Here is a 15,482-nt window from a genome sequence, read left to right as displayed (position 1 = left end):
AAATAGACAAAGTCTCTTTTCTGGGTGGGGGAGTCCAGAACTAGAGGGCATAGGTTTAGGGTGACAGGGGAAAGATATAAAAGAGACCTAAGGGGCAACTTCTTCATGCAGAGGGTGGTGTGTGTATGGAATGAGCTGCCAGAGGAAGTGGTGGAGGCTGGTACAATTGCAACATTTAAAAGGCATCTGGATGGGTATATGAATAGGAAGGGTTTGGAGGGATATGGGCTGGGTGCTGGCAGGTGGGACTCGATTGGGTTAGGATATCAGGTTGGCATGGACGGGTTGGACCAAAGGGTCTGTTTCTGTGCTGTATGTCTCTATGACTCTATGACTGTAATAGTTGGAAAACCAAATCTGGTTCACCAAATGTCCTTCAGGGAAGGACATCTGCCATCCTTACCTGTTCTGGACTTTATCTGACTCCAGACCCACAACAATGTGGTTGACTCTTAATCACCCTCTGGACAATAAATGCTGGGCTTGCCAGTGACGCTCACATCTGTGAATGAATAAAAAGAAAAAGACACACCTTGTAGCAGTTGGGATTTGAACCCAAGCCACCTAGCTCAGAGACAGAGACGCTATCACAGTGCCACAAAACCCCTTACCCAATGGGCTAAGCAACAGTCAATGATGGTTGTTGTATGTTAGTATTCCAGGCTCAATAATTTAATTTTAAATCGCACTAATGGGGTCTGACTTCTTGTCCTCAGAGCATTAACCAGCTACTAAGTAGTAACCTGGAGTCCCAGGTTAATGCACTGAGGACAGGAGTTCAAATCTCAGGCATGCTATTTAAAATGTAATGTAACCACTGCAGCTAGAGTATCATACTCACAGCAGACCCTTCTGACCTCAGTGTGTTTCAAAGCGATTTGCAACCAATGAGATATCTCTTGAAATGCAGTCCTTGTTATAATGTAGGAAACACAGCAGCCAATTTGCACACAGCAAGCTCCCACAAACAGCAATGTACTCCTGATGACATAACTTTTTTTTTGGTGATTATGGTTGAGGCGTTAATGTTGACCTGGACCCTAAGGAGAAGATTACCATGAAATCTTTTTGTTATGCGCACGAGTGTGGGCAGAGAAAACCCTCATTTGAAACACCACCCCTCTGACAGTGCAGCATTTGCTCAGCACTACACCAGCATATTCGTCAAGTTTCATGTTCAACAAATGCATTTTTCCCTCCCTTTTGAGGTGAGAAGTGAGGCAAGTATGTGGGAAATTGGCATTGCTGATTGAGCATGACCATCTAGCCTACCCAAGCCCAAACTTCACCATTTTAAAAACCTTATAAGGTCACCCCTCAACCTTCTCCAGTGAAAATGTACCCCAGCCTATCCAGTCTCTCCCTATCACTCCAGCCTTCCACTCCCAGCAATATCCTGGAAATTCTTGCCTGAACCCTCTCCAGCTTAATAATATCATTCCTGTAACAGGGAGACCAGTACGCCAGAAGTGGTCTCACTAACATCCTGGCGAAAGTGAGGACTGCAGATGCTGGAGGTTGGAGTCAAGGTTATAGTGGTGCTGGAAAGCACAACAGATCAGGCAGCATCCGAGGAGCAGGAAAATCGACGTTTTGGACAGGAGCCCTTCATCAGAAATGGTGAAGGGCAGGATGAAGAGCTCCTGCCCAAAATGTTGATTTTCCTGCTGCTCAGATGCTGCCTGACCTGTTGTGCTTTTCCAGCACCACTCTAATCTTGACTCACCAACATCCTGTACAAGCTGAACATGATGTCCCAACTCCTATACTCAAAGGTCTGAGCAATGAAGGCACGGGGTGCTAAATGCCTTCTTAGCCACCCTGTCTACATGTGACACAAATTTCAAAGAATTATGTACCTGAACCGCTAAGTCTCTCTGTTCTACTACAGTACCCAAGCTATCCTACTTTAATTGTACAAGTCCTGCACTTGTTTGTTTTACCAAAATGAAATACCTCGCATTTATCCAAATTAAACTCCTCAATCCATTTATGCAATTGATCTAAAATTTGTAATTTTAGATAATCTTCGTCACTGTTCACTATACCAACTAACACGTTTGTGAGGCATTGATATCAGTCGACTGCTCCACACGTGATGAGTTGTCATGACCTCACTTGATCCAGATGTCAGGATCTAAGTGAAAGCTTAAAATCCAACCCCTGGGTCTCTGGAATGTTATTTGAACGCACAACACTCTGCTCACTGGGCTGCAGCTGACTGGATATCAAGCTTCATTCTGTCCAATACCTGTCACATAGAGTCATAGAGATGTACAACATGGAAACAGACCCTTCGGCCAACTCATCCATGCCGACCAGATATCCTAAGCTAATGTAGTCCCATTTGCCAGCACTTGACCCATATCCCTCTGAACCCTTCTTTTCTGTACACCTAACCTTTTAAATGTTGTAATTGTACCAGCCTCCACCACTTCCTCTGGCAGCTCATTCTATAGAAGCACCACCATCTGCGTGAAAAAGATGCCCCTTAGATCCCTGTTATAACTTTCCCCTCTCACCCTAAATCTATGCCCTCTAGTTCTGGACTCCCCGACCCCAGGGAAAAGACTCATCTATTTACCCTATCCATGCCCCTCATGATTTTGTAAACCTCTATAAGGTGACCCCCTCAGCCTCCAGGAAAAACAGCCTCAGCCTATTCAACCTCTCCCTATAGCTCAAATCCTCCAACACTGGCAACATCCTTGCAAATCTTTTCTGAATCCTTTCAAGTTTCACAACATCCTTCCGATAGGAAGGAGACCGGAATTGCACGCAATATTCCAAAAGTGGCCTAACCAATGTCCTGTACAGCTGCAACATGACCTCCCAACTCCCGTACTCAATACTGTGACCAATAAAGGAAAGTATACCAAACACCATCTTCACTATCCTATCTACCTGTGACTCCACTTTCAAGGAGCAATGAATCTGCACTCCAAGGTCTCTTTGTTCAGCAACACTCCCTCGGGCCTTACTATTAAGTGTATACATCCTCCTCTGATTTCCTTTTCCAAAATGCAGTACCTCGTATTTATCTAAATTAAACTCCATCTGCCACTCCTCAGCCTATTGGCCCATCTGATCAAGATCCCCTTGTACTCTGAGGTAACCTTCTTCCCTGTTCATTACACCTCCAATTTTGGTGTCATTTACAAACTTACTAACTATACCTCTTATGCTCACACCCAAATCATTTACATAAATGATGTAAAGTAGTGGTCCCAGCACTGATCCTTGTGGCACTACACTGGTCACAGGCCTCCAGTCTGAAAAACAACCCTCCGCCACCACCCTCTGTCTTCTACCTTTGAGCCAGTTCTGTATCCAAGTGGCTAGTTCTCCCTGTATTCCATGAGATCTAACCTTGCTAATCAGTCTCCCATGGGGAACCTTGTCGAACGCCTTACTGAAGTCCATATAGATCACATCTTCCACTCTGCCTTCATCAATCCTTCTTGTTATTTCTTCAAAAAAACTCAATCAAGTTTGTGAGACATGATTTCCCATGCACAAAGCCATGCTGGCAATCCCTCATCAGCCCTTACCTTTCCAAATACATGTAAATCCTGTCCCTCAAGAATCCCTCCAACAACTTTCCTACCACCAAAGTCAGACTCACCGATCTATAGTTCCCAGGCCTTTCCTTACCACCTTTCTTAAATAGTGGCACCATGTTAGCCAACCTCCAGTCCTCTGGCACTTCACCTGTGACAGGACAGTAAGCTAGTGTGCTCTCGGCTCTCCAGCCGTGTGTCCTCATCTCATCAGGGGAGCTCAGAATCCACCTGTTCCCAGCAACCCCATTCTTGCCCTAACAGAGGTCAGATTGTGTACCGTCAGCTTACCATGACACCGCACCACATTGGATACGGTTCATGTGAGCACCACCAAAGGATTCACAACTACGGTGTCAGTTTACAGTGACCATTTGCCAAAGAAAACATCTCATAATTGTGTGCCAATCCTTCAACTACCCCTCCTGAAATAACTCCACAGAGGCTGGTATCCAATCACCCTTTATTTACAAGTGCATAGTATTTCACACTGGTCTGGCTTCCTCAGAGTGAGCAGAACTTCCGACATTTCTTTTTATATCTGTCAGCTAGGGCTCCCTGATTTGACCAGGTTAACAGCCTCAATCAGGGAACTCATATTCTATGAGGTCCACCTGGCTGACCTCATTCCAATCACTATGCCTCCTGCTGGTACCAACCCATAAGATGCTGTGTGCAATTCCATCTCCTCATTTCACCACTTCCAGCCCTAACCTTGAATTCTGTCCTCACTAGCCCGCCCCGGATCCAGTTATAATGGCGGTTTAACTGCCTTTTCCTCTTTGTCTCCCAAACTTTTCTCTCGCCGCCAATACCTACCCCACCCTCCTCCCACCGGTCCCTCCTGGGATCTGTAAGCCACTACCTCAGACCCTGACCCCCATCCCACCAAGCTCCTTACCCGAGCCATCTCTGTCTGCAGCACCAGTTGCAGGTTTGTGTCGATAGAGGCAGCAGTGTGAAACAACTGAGCAGAACCGAGGTTCTAGGAGCTGTCTCCACCTCAGCGGAAGCCGAAAACAATCATCACCTAAACATGAACGTGACAGGAAGCAAAAAGTTAATGTTATTTCTGAGAGTCAGATTAGATGTCAAACAACCACAGAAAGAGACATACAGCAGAGAGTGCTTAGAGAACCAGCTTCAAGTCCCAAATAAGTGGAACAAAGACCTGCATTTACCTAGCGCCTTTCTATCAAGCTCCAAAGCACTTCACAGTGAATGACGTGCTCTCTCTGAAGAGTAGTCTCCTTTATAGGAACCAAAGCAGCCATATTTTTTAATACTCATTCACAGGATGTGAGCATCATTGGCTAGGTCAGCATTTATTGCCAACCTTCATGCCCAGAGGGCAGTTATGGGTCAACAAGGCCAGACCTGCCTTTCCTTGAAGGATAGTGGTGAACCAGATGGGGTTTCTTTTCTTCTTTATTCATTTGTGGGATGTGGGTGTCGCTGGCTAGGCCCAGCATTTTGTTGTCCGTCCCTAGTTGCTCCTTGAGAAGGTGGTAGTGAGCTGCAGTCCACCTGCTGTGGGTTGATCCACAATGCCTTTAGAGAGGGTATTCCAAGAGTTTGACCCAGTGACAGTGAAGGAATGGCGATTTATTTCAAAGTCAGGATGGTGAGGGGCTTGGAGGGGAACTTGAAAGTGGTGGTGTTGCCATGTATCTGCTGCCCTTGTCCTTCTAGATGGAAGCAGTCATGGGTTTGGAAGGTGTTCTCTAAGGATCTTTGGTGAATTTCTGACAGTTTCATGGTCATCATTAGACCCTTAATTCCAGACTTTTAATTGATTCCAAATTCCACCATCTGCCATGGTAGGATTTTATACCCATGTCCCTAGAACATTACCTGGATCTCTGGATTAATAGCGATGATGCCATCATGATATCACCTCACGTACAGTTGTGCACAGCAAACTCCAATTATAAATGACAATGTGATAATGACAAGATCATCTGTATCTGTGATGTTCAAAGATAAAATTGCCCAGAACCCTAGAGGAATAGAGGGAGATGGGCCAGGGGGGCTAAGAGATGTTGGAGGATCCATGTGGGGAGATATGGAGGAACTTTCCTGCTCTTCGTTATAATATTATCATAGGATAGGATCTTTGACTTGAGAAGGAAGATGGGGCTTCAGTTTATTATCTTACTTCAGTGTCTGTGAAGGTGCAGAACTCTCTTGTCGTCATTGGTGTGCCCCTAAGGTCTCCTAACTGGCAGAGGCATGTCTGTTCTGCTGAGGTAATTCTTACAGGCGATTACAATGTCACAGGTGAAGCAACCTCTCTCCCCTTCACTCTCCTTGCCATAGCCTGAGAGAGATGTGTTGAGACATTGATGCCAATGTTGGTGTGGGGAGGGGATGTGCAGTGGGTTGGAGCCAGAGAAAGAGAGCTCAGGGTGGAGAAGGCAGAATAGATGGACTGAAGGAGATTAGGAGGGTCAGAGCCAAAAAGGGAGTTAAATGCCAAGCAGAGAATTTTAGATTGTGAATGAGCAGGAGCCAAGAAGCACATTTGAGCAGTTGAAAACCTTGAGAGTTTCGGATCAGTCAAAATTGACAAAAGTTTGGAGAATGGGGCCCACAGCCATGAGAGGAGCTAGAAACATCAAGATGGGATCATAGCTGTCTTAATGATAGAGAGAATATGGAGTCTGAACAGGGCACCACAGAAACAGCCCAGGGGTTTGAATGGGAGTTTGAAGCTAAGATTGTGGCTGGTAGTGAAAGTGAGGGTATGCTTTTTGTGACGGTGGTCCATGATAACATTTTGAGCTGCTCCCAGACAGCCTGGCACTCCTGCAGTCAGCTGAAGACCTTCACCCTGACATACTCGCTCAGTGCTACCTGATATCTCTGCAGATTTCCAGTTTCATGCTATTCAACACCATCGACTCACTGAGAATGCGGCCCAGAACCTCCACTGCATCTGTTCAACTGAACAAAGCACGGAAGCAGAGTCATGCTCCATTCTTGAATTTGCTCCAAAGTTGGCAACAGCACCTTTCCTTGCTGAGGCTCTGAGCTCTGGAATTCCCTTCCAAAACCTGTCCGCCCTTAAGATGCTCCATAAAACCTATGATTTAGAGGAGCCGATGTTGGACTGGGGTGTACAAAGTTAAAAATCAGGAGGGGACAGTGAGGTCTGTAGATGCTGGAGATCAGAGTCAAGAGTGTGTTGCTGGAAAAATACAGCAGGTCAGGCAGCATCCGAGGAGCAGGAGAATCAATGTTGTGGGCTCGAGGCCTGATGAAGGCTAAAAATCACACAACACCAGGTTATAGTCCAACAGGTTTATTTGGAAGCACTAGCTTTCAGAGCGCTGCTCCTTCATCGGGTGGTTGTGGAATATAAGATCGTAAGACACAGAATTTATCGCAAAAGTTTACAGTGTGAAGTAACTGAAACGATAAATTGAAAAAGACCTGAATTGTTTGTTAAGTCTCTCATCTTTTAGAATGAACATGTTGGTTTCAGCTCTTTCATATGTAAATCACAGAACATTTTGAAAGTTACATTCTCAAGTGAACTTTAACAATTGGTGTCATGTCAGCCCAGAAATATACATTTAAGGTGTGAGGTGCCCTGTGTGAGACCGTCTGTGCCACAATGGTCAGTCTGATTCTAATCTAAAAAACGAATTTACAGAATCTTACGAGGATTCATACAGCTTTTGAGCAAAATAAAATGTGATTCTGCAAGTACAAATTCACCCCACAAACTTACATGGGTGTGTGTGTGTGCATGTGGGTGTGTGTGCGCGCGGTGGGAGCACGGTTATGAGTGTCGGTGAGAGAGTGTGTGACCTCAGACCTTCAGGTGACCATCCTCCAAGTCTGACTTCAGGACAGGTAACAGCGCAAAGTGGCCGAGCAGAGCCTGATAGCCAAGTTCAGTACCCATGGGCACGGCCTCAAACGGGACCTTGGGTTCATGTCACACTACAGGTGACCCTACTACACACACACACACACTCTCTCTCTCTCTCTCTCTCTCACAGATACTCATAACCCCTCCCCCCCCACACACCCATATAAGTTTGTGGGGTGAATTTATACTTGCAGAATTACATTTTATTTTGTTCAAAAACTGCTTGAATCCTCATACAACCTTCTATATCTCAGATAAAGTGTTGTTTTCGAATGATCCCGTGAATGTTTTACCACATTAAAGACACTCAACAAAAGAAGGCTGTAATTCTCTGGAGTGGAACTGACTTCTGACTCAGAGACACAATACTCACAAAACCTTGTACTGACTTAGGTTGATGATTATCCCAGTCATCTGGATTTTGATCCTTTCTGCTCTCAGGTTGCTAGCCTGATAGACTCGAACAGATTTGTGTCCTGTGGACAGTTTGGGACTGTACTCATTGGAGTTTCAAAGAAGAAGAGGTGATTTTATTGTAATATGGAAGATCTTGAGAGAAATTGACTGAGAAAGTGACACATCTCCTCACTCTCCAACACCCCTTAGCTCCCCCCCCCTCCACCCCCCTGACTCCACCTCCCTCCACTACTCTAGTGTCCTGGGCAATACTTATCTTTGAACATCACTTATACAGGTAATCTTGCCATTTATAATGTATATTGCTTCCTCTTGTGAGAGAGACTGGAACTAGGAAGTACAGTACAAAAATAAGGGGTCTCGCATTGAGGACAGGGATAAAATTTGTTTTCCCTCAGAAGGTTGTGAGTTGTGGAATTCTCTTCCCCAGGCAGCGATGGAAGCTGGGTTTTTGGATACTTCTTAAAATTAGAGAAAAAATTCTCGATTGGAATTGTCAAAGGATACAGGGAATAGACAGGAGAATCAAGTTGAGGCCTCTATCAGAATCTTATCTGGTGCGACATAAATGTAAGTTTTTCTTTTACATAGCCAGTTACAGAGGTGACAGTAAATGTCAATACTGACATAAAGATAGAGAGAGAAAGGAAGCCAGTAGAGAGCCAGGAAGAGTGTTTAATAAGTGAATTTAAAAACACCACAATACTTATGTTGGGATTTGAGCCCATAGCATTAACTTCTAGATCACTAGCCCAGTGATATTACTACCATTTCCTTGTTGAGTCACATGAGCTCCAACAACTGTGTGAGTAAGAAGAAGGAAGCTTGGCCTAGCAACATATTTAAAAGACTGGACCTTTAGCAGTGTAGCTGTTTCTCAGCACCGCACTGGAGTGTCGGTTTTGTTTCAAGTGTTGAAGTCCTGGAGTGAGATCTGAACCCAGAACCTTATGTGAGTGTGCTGCAGACAAGCCACAGCAGAGACATGAGGAGAGTGTATGGTTCCCACAGTCGAGAAGCAAAAGTGACTGTCATGCAAGGGCTGGTACAGTATGCACATGGAGACATCGTAACTTCAACAGATCTTTTAATTCCAGCCAATGAATCAAGATTTCTCAGTTCCCTCTTCAAGTTTCATTACAGCCCATTAAATTTACAAATTCATCTCGGTGCTGCTGGTAATTTTGTATCAACTAGAGACTTTTGCCTTAAAAATTCATCATTAATAATACAACAAAGGCTCGTGACCAAAGAACTTGGCATAAACAGAAACAACTGTTTATTATTATTATTACAATTTACATTGTCTCTCTGAACTGAAGGAAAAGATTTCCATCAAAGTCAATTATTGAGTTAATTGTCAACACCCTGTTTTCCAACTTCCATAACATTCCTTGACTTTGCCCCTGTCTAAACTCAACTGCTGCTGAAACCCTCAGTCTTGCCTTCATTACCTCTAGGGTTGTCCAACTCCAGCATACTCCTGGCTGGATCTCCCATCCACTCCCCTCCATAAACCTAAGCTCATCGAAAACTCAACCATCTGTGTCTTAACTCGCAGCAATTTCTGTGATTGCTGACCTACACTGGCATCCAATCAAGCAACATCTTGCTTTCAAGATGTTTATCTCAGTTTGCAAATCCCTCTATCAATTATCCCTCCAACCTCATATCCCCCATGTGACTATCCCTCCAAACCCACATCCCTCACTCAACTATTTCTCCAACCTCATATCCTGCTTTCAATTATTCATCCAATCCCACATTTCATCTTCAATTATCCCTCCAACACCACATCCCTCACTCAACTATTTCTCCACTCCACACAAACCTCCCTCAGTTATCTCTGCAACCTCACATCCCTCACTTAATTATCCCTTCAACCCTACTTCCGTCCCTCAACTATCCTTCCAACTGTACATCCCACCCTCAACTATCCAACCTCACATCCCTCCCTCAATTACATCTGTTCTCCTCTAATTCTGGCTTCTTGGGAAAACAAGATTATGATTGCTTTCCCATATGTCAGCCACAACTTCAATTACTTAGGTCCCGAGCTCTGGAATTCTCTCTCTAAGTCTCTCTGCTTATACCTCACTAACTTACTTTAGATAACACTCTTTAAAACCTTAAACTCTTTGACCAAGCATCTGTAGCTCCAAGGAAAAACTAATAAAATGGGCAAAGGAGACACCATTGTTTGACTAATTTTGTACACTACAAAATACGTCTATCCTGTACGTACATTTCCAAATATTACTCGTTTTTTCTTCTGGGATCAATATCTTACCTGGTTTTGATAATTTCCCGAAAGAACCTTTAGACATTTCATTGCAGTAAAGGGACTATATAAATATAAATTGTTGTTGTTGCCCTTTGCAGTCAGACTTGACCTCCAATTATCATTACCTCGCAAATAAAAGCAAAATACTGCGAATGCTAGAAATCTGAAAATCACACACAGAAAATGCTGGAGGATCTCAGCAGCTCTGACAGCATCTGTGGAGACAGAAACAGAGTCAATGTTGTGAGTTCAGTATGACTGGAGTTCTTTAGTTCTGAAGAAGAAACTTGAAACATTAGTTTCTGTAACCTTTTCTGTATTCGCTCCAATTACCATTACCTCTCCTGTAGCAGTAGGACAGTGCAGGGTAGGGATCTTTCATTTTAGTCCCAACTTATGTTGATCCTCCAAAGACACCCTGGTCCTGGTGTGCGTTGTCATGCAGTGGAAAGGGGACAGTCGATTGAAATTCTGCTGCTTTCTGATAAAATCACAAGAGCTATAATCCAGTAACACACAGCTTGATGGGAGATCAAAGGCCTGTCTCGTGGAAAACTGGTTTGAAACAGAAATATAGCAACTCCCGTGGAGTGACATCAACTTTAAAGTCCTGTCCCTCCTCTGCATCCCTTCCCCACAGTGCAATTGAGGAAGGTTTTTGTAAGGCAGATACTGTTGACTAACTAGGGAGTTGGACGTTATCAGCTAGGGATAGGTATGGATTTGGGTTGGAGGCCACAATTAGATCTGCCTTGGTCTTTTCCATTCCTTTATTCATTCACGGGATGTGGGCATCGCTGGCTAGGCCAGCATTTATTGCCCAGCCCTAATTGCCCAGAGGGCAGTTAAAAGTCATCAGCATTGACTGTGGGTCTGGAGTCACATGTAGGCCAGAACAGGGAAGGATGTCACTTTCCTTCCCTCATAGATCAGTAAACCAGATGGGTTTTGCCCAAAAATCAACAACATTTACGATTCTTAATTTCAGGATTTTATTAATTTCAATTGCTACCATCATCCATGTTGTGTTTGAACCAAGCTCTCCTGAATATTACCTGGGTCTCTTGAATAAAAGCCTAGCAATAATATGACTAAACCATCACCTCCCCTTATTGAATGGCAGAGCAGGCTAAAGGAGGTAATTCCTGCTCCTAACTCATATATTTGCATGCAAAACTGAAAGATTTTCTGAAACATGATTTAAACCAGTTAAATCCTTTATATCTGAAAAAATCCCATCGGGTCTGGCAGCATCTGTGGAGAGAAATCTGAGCAAGAACTCTCCAGATGTGAGGGAGGGTCATTGGACCCGAAATGTTAATTCTGATTTCTCTCCACAGATGCCACCAGACCTGCTGAACATTTGCTGTAATTTCTGTTTTTGCTTCTGGTTTCAGCTTTTAATTGTTTATATCTTACTGGGTACGGTGCTAGGCACAGGATGCCTGAGTGACAGGCAACATTAAAAGGAAGAAACAGTGCCAACATAAGAATATTTACATTGGAACTGCCCCGTGACTACGACAGTGATCAACCACAGTTCAGAAGATAACACATATGAATAAAATGTATAAAGACTCTTACCTGCTACATGAAACATTCTCAGAGGCAGGAGACTGGAAGAACACAGCAGGCCAGGCAGCATCAGGAGGTGGAGAAGTCGATGTTTCAGGTATTACCCTTCTTCAGGACTGGTATACGAAACCTTCTCAGCTCGGACATGAATGGAATACACCAATACTCATCACACTAATGTATTGCTGAGGCTGACTACTGAGAAAGAAACCCTTTCCAAAAGAAGAGAATAATGATAATGGGTTCATAATCCAAGGGTTAATGCTCTGAAAGCACTGGAGGTGTTCCTACACCCCAAGGACTGCAGCTCTTTACCATTCATAGTGTTTTCATCAGAACATAAGAATAAGGAGTAGGGACAGGCAATTCAGCCTCTCAGGCCTGTCTACCATTCAGTATGATCATGGCTGAGCTCATCACAGCCTCAACCTTTCAATTTTTCGAATCCTGCCTACTCCCCATTATCCATAACTAATTAAATATTAGTCTATTTTCTCCTTAAACATATTCAGTATCCCAGCCCACATTCTGAGCTTGGAATTCACAACCCTTTAAAAGATACAATTCCTCCTCATCTCTGTTTTAAATCTGCCCCCACCCTGAAGCTATGATGTCTTGGTCTAGACTTCCCCACAAAGGGAAACATTCTCTATTTTGTTAATCCCCTTCAGTGTCTTATATACCTCAATTCTTCTGAACTGCAGTGAGTACGTGTCAAAATTACTCAATCTGTCCTTGTAAAATAACAGACAATCTATTTTTCAACGTATAATTTCAGTTACATCACACTGTAAATTTTTGCTATAAATTCTGCGTTATGATCGAGCCCTCCACTATTACCTGATGAAGGAGTATGTGCTTCCAATTAAACCTGTTGGACTATAATCTGGTGGTGTGTGATTTTTAACCTCGTAAAATAAGCCTTTCATCTTTAAAAAGCACACAATACCAGGTTATAGTCCAACAGGGTTTAATTGGAAACATTAGCTTTCAGAGCGCTGCTCCTTGTGGCAACCACCTGAGGGAGGAACTGCGCTCTGAAAGTTAATGCTTCCAATTAAACCCTGTTGGTCTATAACCTGGTGTTGTGTGATTTTTTTTAACTTTGTACACCCCAGTCCAACACCTGCATCTCCAAATCATGCCTTTCATCTTTGGAATTAAGCCAGTGAACTTTCCCTGAACTGCCTCCAATGCAGTTACATCTCCCTTTAAGCAATCCCTGAAACTTTCACCCAAAACCTTAAGTCTGCGTTCACTACTCCTGTACCATTAGCCAATGAGAGGTTGCTTTCTTGTCTACCTCATTTTAACCTGTAGACCTCTATCAATCATTTTCTTGTTTCAACAAAAACAACCCTAGGTTCTCCAGTCCAACTTTGTAGCTAAAATCCCCCACCTCTGGAACCATTCTGGTCAATCTTTTCCGCACCGTCTCAAAGACTCTCACTTCCTTCAGAGGATATGCATGATAATTCACTTGGGGCCACTGATCAGAGCTTTATATGCATTCAGCATAACTTTAAAATAAAACAAATAACTGTGGCTTCTGAAGATCGGAAACAAAAACAGGAATTGCTGGATGAACTCAGCAGGTCTGTCAGCATCTGTGGAGAGAAAGCAGAATTAATTTTTCGAGTCCAATTACCCTTCTTCCTCAGTTCTGAAGAAAGGTCATGGACTCAAAATGTTAACTCTGCTCTCTATTGGTTTCACACTGCATCACAAACCAGCCGTCCAGTCAAGTGAGCTAACCACTCCGCAAGTATGCTGCAGTGTATCTTGTAAATAGCACACACTGCTGCCACTGTGCATCAGTGCTGAGAGGAATGAATGCTGAAGGTGGTGGTTGGAGTACCAGTCAAATGGGCTGGTTTGTTGAGCTTCTCTAGCGTTGTTGGAGCTGCACTCATCCAGGCAAGAGTGGAGTGATCAGTTACACTCATGATTTGTGCCACGTTGATGGTAGACAGGCTTTGGAGAGACAGGAGATGCTTTACATCAACGTTTCTGACCTCTGACCCGCTTTTGTGGATGATATTTATATGGTTAGTCCCATTGAGTTTCTGGTCAATGGTAACCCCCAGGATGTTTGTAGTGGGGGATTCAGCAATGGTAATGCAATTGAATGTCAAGCTCTCTTCTTGGAGCTATCCACTCTTAGCACGGTTGGGTCAGTGGTTAGCACTGCTGCCTCACAATTCCAACCCCAAGTGACTGGCTGTGTGGAGTTTACACAATCTCCCCGTGTCTGCTCTGGTTTCCTTCCGCAGTCCAAAGATGTGCAGGTTAGATGGATTGGCCATGGTAAGTTGCCTCACTTTCTCCAAGTTGCCTATAGTGTCCTGGGGGGTTTGTAGACTAGATAGACAAGTCATGGGAAATGCAGGGGGGGATTGTTCTTTGGAGGGTTGGTGTGGACTCAATGGGCTGAATGGCCTGCTTCCACTTTGTAGAGATTCTATGACACCATGCTCCATTACACTCTCATTTCCTAATTGTGATCTTTAAGATAAAGTGATGGAACGAAAAGTTAAACTTCCTAAGGGTTGTTTCGGGCAGCATGGTGGCTCAGTAGTTAGCATTGCTGCCTCATAGCGCCAGGCGCTTGGGTTCGATTCCCACCTCGGGCAACTGTCTGTGAGGAGTTTGGACATTCTCCCCATGTCTGTGTGGGTTTGCTCTGGTTTCATCCCACAATCCAAATATGTGCAGGTCAGGTGAATTGGTAATGCTAAATTGCCCATAGTGTTAGGTGCATGAGTCAGGGGTAAATATAAGTTAGGGGTCTGGATGGGTTACTCTTCAGAGGGTCGGTGTTGACTTGTTGAGCCAAACGGCCTGTTTCCATACTGTGGGGAATCGAATCAAATTATAAATGATGCAGCTAACCTCCACCTAATCCCATATCCAACACCTCCCGGAGCCACATTGGCTCCTGGTCTGAAAACAACTGAATTTTACAATTTTCATCTTTGTTTTTAAATCCCTCCATGGCCTCACCCCTCTATCTGTAATCTCCTCCAGACTCTCAAATCCCTGCAAGGGTCTCATCTAATTCTGACCTCTTGAGCATCCCCACTTTAAACCACACCACCACTAGTGCTAGCATCTTCAGATGAGCCCTAATCTCTGGAATGTCTTTATTTTCACAGCCATTTATTTCATCCCTCCTTTGTGTTTGTGCAGAAAATTTTGGATACCAGTTGTACGCATTGTTGCATGCCAGTTAAATCTTCTTGCCTCATGACTTACTTTGTTAAAGGCACTACATAAACACAGGTTACCTGAGTTAAAGGCAATATATGAATACAAGATTTTGTTTTGTATTTTCACAAGAAGGTAAGAAATGAAAACTCCTAAGGGCAAAATGATCCATTTTGTTGTCGACTGGACTCCGACTGTTTTATTCATTTTAAAACTTGGGACAAAAGCAATTTCAATCTGGCTACCCCCCAGGACATCAGCAGACATTGCAACCCTTACCGGTGACCCACATACCTGATCTCGACTGCCTCTCACTCGAGGTTCCCTGAATTCCCATTTTCGTGTTAGACACCCCGTGGTGAGTCTGCAGCTGCAGCTCCCAAGTCAAGCTGAGTCTGTAATGAAAAATAAATAAACAACACAAGCAGGTGGCGGGGAACAGGAGGCTGTGTGTTACTCGGAAGAGAAAAATGTTTGAGTCTCTGCTGTTTTGTTCGAATGCTTCAGGAACAGAAAGCTCGTTAGGTTCCTCGGTGATCTACTAGATTAATAATCCAGT

The 15,482-nt window shown here is 43.9% G+C and overlaps 1 protein-coding gene and 1 long non-coding RNA gene across 2 annotated transcripts in view; both read left to right on the top strand.

Moving 5' to 3' along the window:
- Nucleotides 1–11,807, top strand: part of LOC148141209 (uncharacterized) — a 239,297-nt gene extending 227,490 nt beyond the window's left edge. The window contains exon 7 of the long non-coding RNA XR_015752559.1: nt 11,539–11,807. This is a non-coding gene — a long non-coding RNA (uncharacterized LOC148141209). The remainder of the gene's footprint in view (nt 1–11,538) is intronic.
- Nucleotides 1–15,482, top strand: part of LOC122542209 (tumor protein p53-inducible protein 11-like) — a 112,459-nt gene that overhangs the window by 62,446 nt on the left and 34,531 nt on the right. The window lies entirely within an intron of this gene.

The sequence above is a fragment of the Chiloscyllium plagiosum genome, unplaced genomic scaffold (genome assembly GCF_037043375.1).
Source record: "Chiloscyllium plagiosum isolate Xiang-an unplaced genomic scaffold, Cpla_swu_hap1 HiC_scaffold_33, whole genome shotgun sequence".
In the NCBI taxonomy this organism is placed as follows: Eukaryota; Metazoa; Chordata; class Chondrichthyes; order Orectolobiformes; family Hemiscylliidae; genus Chiloscyllium; species Chiloscyllium plagiosum.
The sequence above is the reverse complement of the archived record's forward strand: the minus strand, read 5'-3'. Positions and strand labels throughout refer to the sequence as shown.